Source organism: Tachypleus tridentatus, chromosome 12 (assembly GCF_004210375.1).
Source record: "Tachypleus tridentatus isolate NWPU-2018 chromosome 12, ASM421037v1, whole genome shotgun sequence".
NCBI classification, from domain to species: domain Eukaryota; kingdom Metazoa; phylum Arthropoda; class Merostomata; order Xiphosura; family Limulidae; genus Tachypleus; species Tachypleus tridentatus.
Genome location: NC_134836.1, coordinates 65,633,711 through 65,642,574, shown reverse-complemented (window position 1 = coordinate 65,642,574; position 8,864 = coordinate 65,633,711). Strand labels below are relative to the sequence as shown.

The window sequence follows — 8,864 nt, the reverse complement described above, 5'->3', positions numbered from 1 at the left end:
ATTCAAATTATTATTCAAGGATTATAACAAGTACATAACACAAATCTGTTTAAAATCTGAAGCTGTATCCAATACATCTTGATAAATATTCAATATTTTTTAATAATGCACACATTTATAATAGTAAGTAATAATTCATAAACTGAAGTTTCTACTAAGTTCAAAGAATTTTCCTTGGAGTTAATCAAATAACTTTAGTTTACTCTTTGCTACAATCATATAAAGAATTTTTTTCTGTTGATAATTTGACAGCGTACTTAAAAAAAATTATGACAACCAACATTTACTGATACTGATAAAACAATATACATGATAAATTTTAAACTAAAGAAAGGAGGGTTAAGATAAACTTCCTCTGAACAAAATTTAGTTCAAGATCTTTTTTAAAAATATAGCTTTTTTTACTAAACCTATTTAACAATGATTTTAAAAAAGTGATGGCCAGTGTAAAAATTCAAAACTTTAATTCCTGATTTACCATTATTTTAAAACACTGGAACTTAACATTGTGGAGACACGAAAACAGTTCAAAGAGTAAACATTATCTTAACAATGGTGTTTCTGAAACACAAACTCTGAACACAAGTTTGAGATTCATACACAAATGACAAAGTTGATAACAATTTGTAACTGTAACAGATTGTAACACTGTTCAAGTCTTGTTCTTTAGACTTCTGCGAGCACATCACCTTGTTCAAGTTTGTATCTGCCAACATGAATCTTGTGTGGAACAATTGGATCAGATGATTATTTCCAACATCATAATTGGAGATTTAGAACTGGAAGTTGGTGATCTTAAGGATCCAGGCACCTGGCTTGAGAAGTTTGACATGCTAAGCACTAATCTAGAAACTTTCCCAAAACTATACAATTGGATTGATTTGAAGAAACTGGGGCACAAATATAACTCTATTCTCCAACCCTGGAATGGTCTTCCACTTCCACAGTATCATCTTCTCATCTTAACAATGTTTGGTTCTACCTGTATATTCAGACATTTTCCTACATCAGAAACAACCTGTGCTAAGTACTAATAGTAGAAAACTGAACATGAAATTACATTTGACCAGCTGGGAAACAGACTTCAGAGAAAGAAATGAAACAATGTAACAGCACCAATCTTATTAAACGAACACTCTGTAAATATTATAATCAATTTACATTTTCTTTAGTTTTACTTATCTGGTATTTCATTAAGTGTTTGTATGTAACATAAGAGTTTATTTTGATTTCCTGCAATATTCTTGTTCTAAATTCAGATTGGCTCCCAAGACCCAAAAGGTTGCTGACCTCTGTTCTAAAAGATATGTGAAATGTAGAAATTTGGTTAAAAACAAAAAACACGTCCTCATAAAACATTAAAAGACACAAGATCATTATCTATCAAAATATTGAACACAATATTCTTACAACTTTAAGTACTTAAAAACGTTCTACAAAGGAGAACATCATTGTTATAACACAAACTACAAGATAGTTTAAAACTGCTGTCACAAAGATGGTGTGAACATTAAGTATATAAACAGAAACAAGTTATTTGTTTCTGTATAAGATTTAAGAAAGTTTGGTCTTTGAGGTTATCATACATCAAATGTTAAGTAAAAACAGAAATCTTCTAAATAACATACAGTATTCATCACTGACTTATTCTTGGGGTATATAAGTGTCGGAAAACTTTCCCTGTTAGACTTAATTTTGGACTTCACTCACCACAAATATTTGATTAGATGTTATTATCAACCTGTTTACATGCATTTTAAACAGAAATAGACTCTGCCTTGTTCAAATTCTACACAGACCAATAATAACTTATGTTAACATTTTTCTAAATTGAAAATGTACTTCCGATAATTTACCTCCACTCACACTTATAGCTATTACTTGACCATCAGGGTTTTGCTCTTTGTGCATCTAAACATTGGTCTGATGTTTTACTTCTTGCTCCAGTTTTTTATATCACTCTCAACTGCCATTGGTACTATACTCTCAACCTACATCAATGCTCCCTTTATCCTGGTACTGTATATAAGCACCTCATTCAGAAAATCTTATCAGTTTTTTGAGACTGATACAATTCCAGTCTTTAACTCCAGCTTTCAGTGGAAAGGAATGGTGGGAGAGTGTTAGCAGATGTGAGTATTATTAGAAATACGTTTTCAATTTAGGAAAATATTAACTTCCAAAACCCACCTCCACTACCAAATGTAGCTAGAAACCCACATTGAGAAAGTGGATATGCTGGCATTATTTAGACAAATAGCATCTGCATATATCAAGGAAGTACCAAGTTAATAGTAGTACTCAAGTGAGGTAACCACACTACATCCAGAACAGGTATGCTCTTTACACAGTGTCTAATTCCTGTATCAAGGTGGAATAGTACATGAGAAATCATAATTATAGGCCAATCCCAACCCATAGCCAAGGTTTCAAAACTCAGGGTTGGAATTAAGAGGTCTTGGACTCTGTATCACACACTGATGGCAAGGGAAACTGAGTCATAGTGTTACATATTGATATACTTTTGATTGGATCCCAAGCCCGTAGCCATAGAGTGATGCATTTCAAACAATCAGAACATGATGAAAAAGTAAGCAACACCTAAGTGGAAAAAAATTTCTCCTAAACCTGAATAAATCCAAATGGCAACACCTCAGTCTCAGAACGATGGGATTGTGTATGCCTTACATGACCAGAAGAACAAAACTCATTCAGTCTGGAATTATGAACAGTCATTCTCACTTCCCAACTGAGTTGGAAAGGAGCACTCCACTTGCCTCAGAAAGTATGGAGAGAACTTGGAACAATGTACTCAACCAAGGATGGGAACACTCTGCATTCAGAATTACAACGAGATAGTGGACCTTCTTCATTGAACAATATACTAAACTGATGTTGATGAAAAAGAAAGGCCATGCACACCTTAGCTTAGCATAAAATCAGAACTGGTATTATGAGTAAGCTCCTATGAAGGCTAGTACCACTCCCATCAACATCCAGGGATCCAAATAGGATGGGCTTTCAACTTTGCCCTCTTCTCCAATATCAGATGAAAACACTCAAACACTCTGAAGGAAAAGCCTCTGTTCACCACCCCAATGACTGGAAACTGGATGTGTTAAAAACTCCCTAACTCTACTAGTAGTATCTGGGACCTAGTGCACACTGGGGGAGTCTTGAGGAACAGTGTTCTGGAAACAATGAAATAGGTGAACTAAATTCCCTAAATTTGAAAAAAGTAAAATTTATTGAAACCGATGAATGGCAGGGATGAGCAGAATCCCCTTTAGCTTTACTCATGATAGTCTATAAGTAATACCATTTGGTAAGCTTCTGGATGATCTTATGAAACAGCTTATTTCTACAAAGCTTGTTACAATTGGTAGTAAGTACAATTAAATTAGTTGTTAGTGTAAAACTGGACTAATAAAAGCACACCTATCTGGTCAAAAACTGCCACAGAGTGGGATCCAGTGAAAATAAATGGGGTTAAGGGACTGTGAAAATTAAGAGATGTAAGAGAGGGACACAAAATGCTCATTCTTCCTTGTAATCTAGCAGATGTTGTCCAAATGGACACAAAGGGTAGTTGAAAACTCTCAGAGGAAGAAACTGCCAGATAATATAAAGAATGCGATTGAAAAGTATTGAGAGAAGGCTCTATAATAGTCCATACAATGTCCTCAAATGGGCAGCTAAAGATATAGAAATCTCACAAATCTGATGAGATGCAGCTCTCAGAAGTTTCCTTGCCTGGAAGGAAAGTCCAGAACAAGCAACACAGAACAATTTGCAAAGCTGACTTATCTAAATAATTGGGAACAAATATCAGGAAACTGAAGAATATCAATGAACAAAGACTCTAGTTCCATCATCCCAAAAGAAGTTAGTGTTAGGCACATAATGCCTCAGGGCTCTACAGGACACAAATTATCTCTGTCTGATTGGTCTTAGAGATGAGAAACATCTATCCAAAGAATCAGTGAGAAAGATTTATCCCACTCCTTGGCTGTCAGAGTCTTATATGGTCTCTTGAGAAGCTGACCTAGTAAACACAGGCACTGGGGAAAAAAAAAAAAATCCAAATTCTCTTCAGCCTCAGAACCCCCTGGAGAGACATCCCAAAACCAAATACAAGTTTTCATCTTACAACGAATAAGATCACAGATAGCCTCAATTGAGAATGACCCCTCTGATCTTTGACAGATACTAAAAAAAAAGAACAAAGGAGGGCTGATTAGCCTCCATACTAGAAATAGTAACCTGTGAATTCATGACTCAAAATGGTGTGTCACAATTTCTTTTTTTCAAATAATGAGTTATCCAGAAAAAGTGACACAAAAATCACAACCTAGTATGTTAATTGTTGCAGCACTTATGTTTTGTGTGTTTGAAATTAAATGCAAAGCAATGCAATGGGCTATCTTTGCTCTGCCCATCATGAGCATTGAAACCCAAATTCTAGCACTATGCGCCACTAAGAGGCTGCACGTGTGTGAAGAAAACAGTGTCTAAACATTCTGTCAAGAAAAAGTGATAACATTATCTAAATGAGAAGCTGATATACACTACCAGTATAGAGGGAGCACTGATGTAGGAGGATGGTATATTGCCAAGGGCAACTGAGTGTGGTATCAAGACTGGAGCAAGAGAGAAAAATCATATTGATGCTTAGATGGGTAAAGATTGAAATCCGGTGGTTGAGTAACAGTTATAAGTGGCAGCAAAAATAAGTGTGTTTTGGAACTAAAGATAATATGATGAATAATTTATTATATTTGGGGCATTTAATACTTTTGGTCAGATATCACATAGTAAATCTTTAAGTATCAATAAACAACTACCTGGGAAATATTCAAAGATTTTTAAATTTATGTGAACCAGAACCATTTTATAGGACCGCATTTAGTGTGGGTAATGCACATTTACCATTTTTTTCTATAGAACTATGTAACTTTCAAGTAATCCGCTAAAACTTTAAAAACTTATAGGTCAGTATCAATACATACATAAATTTGAAAATACAATATCAAGTTATTTGGATGAAAGTTTGAAAGTCAAACACAACAAACTAGCTCTTACATCAATTAACTGAATGTGCTGTTATTCTGTTGAGTATATTCTGTGAAATATTACTAATCTGTAAATCAATGTTATGAAGTCATGCCTTATCTCTACTTCGAACCTCACCATCCTTCACTCTTCTTAGTTCTTCTTCAATAATATTATTGATGATATTATTTCCATTTATGATTTAAAGTTTCAAAGACTTTGGAATGTCAGGGATCAACCAACGAATTAAGGATGTGATGATAAAAACAAGACTCTAAAAGAAATAAAAACATAAGTTTCACTGGAGCAGTTTCTAAAACATAATCCTTTTACATAACACTGTTTAACCAATACAGATTATAAAACTTTCTCAACAATGATTAAATCATGAATTTTTCTTAAATTACTAATGAGCATGTATAGTCATTCAGAAAAGTATCAGTGTGACAAACATTATACTGGATGAACAGAAGCCACAAAAAAAATCTAACACTTATAAAATTGGGTAATAAAAAAGGATAGTTTTATAACAAAAATGATTAATCCAATCCATCCATTTTGTGAAGGATAATTTGGTAAATGTAACTGAAGATTTTATAAACATTCTAGGATTGTCCTGGCTGTGTTAATATATATTACCTATTATAGCCTATTTATGTTGTTTCATTAAAAACAACTATAATGTTTATACATTTTCAGTCGCAGTAAATATTAAAAAGTTTTCAACTCCCCTGAAGTTAATTTAATATAGTATTTCTCAACTGGTTCTGTGGGTTTGTGTACACCAAAACATATGTTTAGCTTCCTCAAAAACTTTAAATTACAAATAAAAGGTGATTTAATAAAAGCTATTCACACTTCATATTTGTTTTGAAAACTTTGGTTAAATAAAGTCTCTTGGAATGATAATACACACACACACACCTGAGATATATTTTTTAAAATCTTTGAAAGTCTAAGGTTAGTTCTACAAAACTTTCAATTTATTTACAAATATTGTTAAGGTTTAAAAAATATTCTATCTTTTGAAGAAAGAAGGTTGTATTTTATATCCTAAAGTAAAAGCTACTGTAAATTGATTCTTTTTAATATAAACTAAAATGAGCTCTAACTGTAATTAAGTCCAATCAAAATAAGATTTATAATTGGAAAACAAATTATTTCCAACTTCAAAAATAACAATGAAAGCCAAGTGAGCTACAACGAGATGCCAATAAATTGACTTGTATTCATACTTGTTGTTTACTGTTGGGGGCTCTCTAGTCTTGATACATGAATGGAGAAATCATGAAACAAAATGACTTTAAAATAGAAGCCAGTATTTTAAACAACTTATAGTTGATGTTTTCCATTTTATAAAATTTCTACTTTACCATAAAATTATCTGTACTCAGTTAAGTTTTTTTAAAAAAGTTAACTTGCTAACTTAAACAACTAAGTACATTTTGTGCTCTTATATGAACAACAATATGCAAGTTTGTTAGCAATATCTAATTGTAAGAAAATAATTCTATAGTTTCCTTCCAAAAAACGTTCCTTTGAAATCATGTTGGGTGAGGATATTTTGTTGGAACTTTGTGGATCCGATGCCTGGAAAATTTTAATAGATTTGTACGAGCAGGAAAGTAATAACATCATCCAAGTGTTTTATCTTCAAGTTCTATTGTGTTTTATTTAAACAATATTTGTGTATCAATCCTGAAATACAGTCATTAAAAGAGTAGTTGTAGTTGATTCAAATGTTGCAGAAGATGAAGTCAGTAAAGTTCTCTCTCTTGAAGATGTATAACTTTGTTATTGCACACAAAACAGAATCTAGAAACAATCCTTCCATCTTCCTCAGAGAAAAATCCATTAAAGTTTTGTGCAAATGTTACTTCTTTTAGAATAAAAAAATGAAACCAATGGTGAATATAATGAAATCTCTCGTAATTATTTTTTATGTTTATAGAAGGATAATGCTATTTCTGTTTAGTACTATGAATAATTATGTTACATTAAAAAATATTAAATAATGCACTTGAATAGAATTCTAAAACTACTGTAATTTTTAACTGACCTACAATCAGGTTTATAAAAAAAAACAAATTCTTTACTGCTTAAAGCAACATTAATTGTCTAAATCCATCAGGTGAGCTTCGTGAAGTATTGGCTTTGACTGACAAAATAAAAAAAAAAATTTGCCTGACTTATGTATAGAATACACTCTTTTCATTGTTTATAGAGATGTCCAATAGCAACGTTAAAGAGAATTACAGACATTTCTTGAAGAACAGAGGATAATGAAGAGATATGTCATTTAGGTTGAAATTGTATATTCTAGTTTGTATGTGTTTATGTTATGTTGTATACATTTCCAGAAGAGAAGACAAAAACATCTATAAATAACAAGTCAGAGCATCATCAAATCATGGAGTAAGATACAGACTGAGAATTTATTTATTTATTATTGAAATCAGAAAGTAAAATACATGTAATAAATTATAAATTGTGTTTTGATATCAAGTTTATTAACACTGTGAGACAGCAAACTCCACTTTTATTTTGTTGTAGTTTCATTTAGTGTTTTACTATTCCTTCTATCATGTAGTTCAACTATGATATTTTAGTTAATGTGCCAACTTATCTTCTAGCTAGAGCATGTTGATGTTAAGTATGTATCTATTATTAAATTAACACAAGCTTCCCCTGGTGGTGAGGTACAAACATTAAAGTTGTGAAAGATCAGATAGATTTATGGTAGTAGCCAGTAACATGAGATATAACCTTATGGTCTAATAACTTCATAAAAACCCTTCCTTGACTCTTAAATGAAGTTTGAATTATTGCTCAATATTACAGTTGATCTTAAGAAGTTGTTTAAATTTGAAATATTTTTAAAATTTGTTTTAAATTCTTCTGCTTCTTTTTTAATTCCCTTATTTATAAAAAATAATTAACACTGAGGACTAGGTTTACTAACTGTACTGATATGAGTGGTAAAATCTGTAGTTATTTAAAAGTTTTATTTTGGATTTGTGTTGTTTTTTTTAACCATGGTTGTACTACGATATTTTTAGTCTGTTTCAACATGCATATATCATGAAAAGTAATTTAATTAATGTTTGAATCTGTAAAATGGTTATGACTTGTGCAGTTGATGTCTCATTTCAGAAGGTTTAATGTTTGAATCTGCATAAAATGGTTTTAACTTGTTCACTTTGATATCCCATGTCAGTAGAATTAAAGTTTGATTGTATGTAAAATAGTTGTGACTAGTGCACTTTGATGTCCCATATCTGTAGGGTTAAAGAGACATGACACTGGTTTTTAATCACATACACATTGTTTTCAATGCTCTGTTACTTTAAAACAATAAAACAAAATTAACACTTACTTGCAGTATTTAACACTGGTGTCAGTTTCAGAAACGATATTCATATCAACAGAAAAGTCACTGATATTGAAATATAACAGAGTAAAGTTCAGCAATCCATTCAGTGACCCATCTGGTGAAATGTAAACTGAATAGAATATTTGGTCAATAAAACTGGAAATAAAGGTGATGATGCCTGAAAAGTAAGAATTTTGAATTAATAGTTCAGAAAATAGCATACTTTCACCTTAAATAATATACTGTAACATTATTAGTTTGATAGTGTAGGAACAAACCTTAAAGTGTTTCACACCATTAAGTAGATCCCACAATGAAGAAAATAAACTTTTCACACATTTAAATGTCATAGTACAGAGTTAACTAGATTTGACATAGTAGATAATAATAAAATTCAGTGTGTTAAATGTCTATTACATGAACTTTTTAAATTAATGAA

At 31.6% G+C, this 8,864-nt stretch overlaps 1 long non-coding RNA gene across 1 annotated transcript; it reads right to left on the bottom strand.

Annotated features, from left to right (window-relative positions):
- Positions 1–454: 454 nt before the first annotated feature.
- Positions 455–8,635, bottom strand: LOC143235216 (uncharacterized). Its single transcript, XR_013018975.1, has 3 exons — positions 8,429–8,635; positions 5,083–5,326; positions 455–982 (listed from the first exon to the last, which is right to left on the bottom strand). It is a non-coding gene; the product is annotated as an uncharacterized LOC143235216 (long non-coding RNA).
- Between the last annotated feature and the right edge of the window lie 229 nt (positions 8,636–8,864).